General features: G+C 42.3%; 1 pseudogene; it reads right to left on the minus strand.

Moving 5' to 3' along the window:
* Positions 1-1,497: 1,497 nt before the first annotated feature.
* LOC103070690 (far upstream element-binding protein 3 pseudogene) lies at positions 1,498-3,214 on the minus strand (annotated as a pseudogene).
* Between the last annotated feature and the right edge of the window lie 515 nt (positions 3,215-3,729).

Genomic DNA, 3,729 nt, shown 5'->3' on the forward strand with positions numbered 1-3,729 from the left:
GCAGAGCCACAATATGGAAGAAGCCTGGGTCTCTAAATGAGCTCTAGAATAGACATCTGCTGATGAGGAACACCCACATTGTACTGCTATATTAGCAAGAAATGTACTTCTATTTTGTTAAGCCACTGAAACTTTGGAGCTGGTCTCTTTATTTTTTTACTTTGCACACAAGATGTCTTGTGGAAATTTTATTATGTAGAGTGTAAAATGAATTGTCAGTCCAATAAAAACAACACTTTTTTTAAAAAAACAACATGCATATCATTTTCCAATTGCCATTTTTAATAGTTAGACATTTCAAGCATTATAAGGAAAACAAGGAGAAAAACCCCAGACACTGTAACTTCAGTATATCTCAAATGGAATGTCCCGCAGGTCAATTGAAAAATGCAAGAAAAAATAGCTTCAATTCCATTTTTCTTTTAAAAATACATGCTATCTGTACAAGATACACTACAGTAAATACTGGAAATCATATTAACCCTTTTATTAAATCAAAATTATTTAATTCATATTGTGGTTAATGCTAGATTTATTTATTCATCTAGTTAATTTGACAAATATTAAGAAAATATTTAAAAGAAAAAAGCAAAAAACACTTGGAATTTAGGAAGTTACTACATTTTTATGTGATTTAATGTTCCATAGTGTTTGTTAAGTTATATTGAATTTATTTTTAATATTAAAGATAAAAGTATTTATATTTCTGAGAGAATAGAGAAAGGTTTTTTTGTTTTGTTTTTAAAACAAGCTTGGAGGTCTTAGATACACAATTGCAATCGGTAGGTAATGGAGATATGATAAAACGTCTGCTAAACACACAAACACATTTTTATATTATTACCCCTTTAGAACTCTAGAAATTATACAAACCCTATAAAATGCCCCCTCCCGAGCCCTGTTGGACAGCAATACAATTATCTGTCTCAATTCAGAATTCACATAATTAATTACAATACATAATAGTTCAGTTTTTTAAAAAATGCAATAAAACCAGACAGCCAAGATACAAGAAATTAGAAGTAAAACATTTAATGAATTTACACATTTAAGAATATTTAAATACTGTTTAAAATTTTTTTTAAAGAATTTGTTACAAGCCACCTAAGACTTCCAAGCCACTTTCTGTTGCAACAGAAAAAACTGTAAATAAAAAGACATGCAAACAAAACAAAACAAAAACACACCATGTTGAAATGTCACTGCTCTGCGGCACATTCTGGTGCCCGAATTTGCAGGTATTGCTCCAAAAAGAATCCCAGAGCTTACACATTTGAAGTAACAAACAAAAATAACAAAACAAAAATTATCAGCAATTTTTAGTAACTGCTTTTCCTGATTTTTAGAAAAATTCTGTTAATCTAAATATAGTGTTTCACAGAACAAAACAAAGGCTCTTCATCAAAAGGTTTGCATATCTAAAAACCTCTGTTACAAACAGGTTTTGCTCACAATGGTTTGGGGGGTGGCGGGGAAAGGGAGCTGCAGGCCACTGTCCTACTGCTCCTGGCTGTGGGCCTGAACTTGCCCTAATGTTTGCCCGTAGAAGGCGACCTGCTGTCTGTAATACTCCGCCCAGGCCATTGTGTAGTCCGGCGGGGAGCTGGCCTGAGGAGGGGTGCTGGCAGCGTGACTCTGTTTTTTGTAATAGTCTTCCCAGGCCTTGCTGTAGTCGGGCTGGCTACTCTGCGGCTGGCTCTGCTGGCTTGGAACCTGCTGTGTGGGCTGCTGCCACGCCTGGTAGGTGCTGCCCCAGCCCTGGGTCAGGAAGGCCGGAGGACCACTCACAGGCGCGCTGTGAGGGATTCCGTTCACTTTAGCGGCCATGTTTGGGAAGCACCCTGAGCTCCTTGGAGGGAAGGTGTTCTGATGGGGCGTGGCAGGTGGCTGGCTGAAGGGGCCCTGTGCAAAATCTCTGGGCGCTCTGAGACTGGCACCGCCAACTTTCTCATCTATGAGATGTCTGGCCAGCTCAATCTGTTGAGGAACCCCCCGATGGTGATTATCTGCAGGTTGGGGTCTGTGTTGGGAGGGTGGTTCTGCTGAAGCTCCACGTGTGCTCCTGACTGCTGGTTTATGCTTTTGATGTCCTCACCCCCTTTGCTTATGACGAGGCTGCACTTATCTGCCAGCACTGTGTAGGTTATCTCCTGGATGCCACCAGGGATTCCCACGCTCCAGTCACCACGGCCACGGCCTCTTCCTCTGGCTACCGCCAGGCCTCCGAAGCCATCTCTTTCCTGGGCTGTAAGAATAAGCTCGTTGATAACATGTGCTGCTTGCTGGCATCGCTCTGGGGGTCCCATAACCTGTGCAGCTCTCTCTGGACTAATACCATCATCTGGTTTGAACTGAATTCTCACACCGGCATCATTCTGGATCTTTTTGATCATTTCCCCATTTCTTCCTATTACAATCCCAACTGCAAACCTAGGGACAGACACCTCTATACTGCCCCCTCCCATTCGGGAGCTGAAATCACCGCGTACACCTCTAAAATCAACTTGGTCTTTTTCTCGGATGATCTCTAATACCATTTCTCTTGCTTGCTGTACTTTAAATGGGTCTCCGGTGATGCGAAGAGGCTTGCCTGCTCCCGTGGGCAATGGGCCGTCCTGGATCATGACCATCTTCACACCTGTCCGCTCCTGCAACTGCTTTATTGTCTCCCTCCCTTGCCGATGACCAGCCCCACTTTAGACGCAGGGATGAGAATCTCCTGGATCCTGCTGTTGACATCTATGTCATTATGAAAGCCAGGTCCATTCTGACAGCGGTCCACAATCTGTCCCAGGAGACATTTGGCTTGTTCAATACTTTCTGGGGTTCCAGTAAGTACACAGGGCCTCTCTGGAATCCCAGAACTCTCTGAGGCAATCTGAATTTTGCAACCAGATTCTGCTTGAATCCATGAAATCTGCTCACCTCCCCGACCGATAATAAATCCAACCATTTTATCAGGCACTTTGAATTCTTCTGTTATTACTGCCCTTTGATGTAAAAAGGCCCCTAACTGGTTACCTACTCCATCATGCAAGGGCTGTTTTTGTACTCCATAGCCATACACTGAGGGGTCCACTAGAGGTGTGGAATTATTCAAGTGAGGAATTGAATCAATTTTAGCAGCAATCTGCCGAACCTGGCGCAGAGCATCCACGAAGCCCTCAGTCTTCATCCCCACGGGAACGCTCTGCCCCTGCACCAGCTCCGCCATTACCACCCCCGCCGCCGCCATCACTCGGCTCCCCCATCAGGCCTCCCGCTCCACTTGGGGACCCGTAACCGGAAAGTGGAGTTGGTCTCTTACACCAATTAATACACTTCAAACTAAGGCCCATTTCTAATATAATTGAGACTGCTTTTCAAATATTACTATTAAGTATGACACATGCTAAACTTCCTTATACATCCTTTTCATCACCTTGAGTAAATTCCTCATATTCCTAGGTTGCTAAGAGATTTTGTAAGCAAGTGTATATGTTTATTGAATGTCATTTTGTCAAAAACTGTGAAGGGAACAGAAGCAAGAACTACAGTCCTGCAACCTGTGGAATGAAAACCACATTCACAGAAAGATAGACAAAATAAAAAGGCATAGTACTATGTAACAGATGAAGGAACAAGATAAAACCCCAGAAAAACAACTAAATGAAGTGGAGATAGGCAACCTTCCAGAAAAAGAATTCAGAATAATGATAGTGAAGATGATACAGGACCTCAGAAAAACAG

The sequence above is a fragment of the Lipotes vexillifer genome, unplaced genomic scaffold (genome assembly GCF_000442215.2).
Source record: "Lipotes vexillifer unplaced genomic scaffold, Lipotes_vexillifer_v1.1 scaffold917, whole genome shotgun sequence".
Taxonomy (NCBI): Eukaryota; Metazoa; Chordata; class Mammalia; order Artiodactyla; family Lipotidae; genus Lipotes; species Lipotes vexillifer.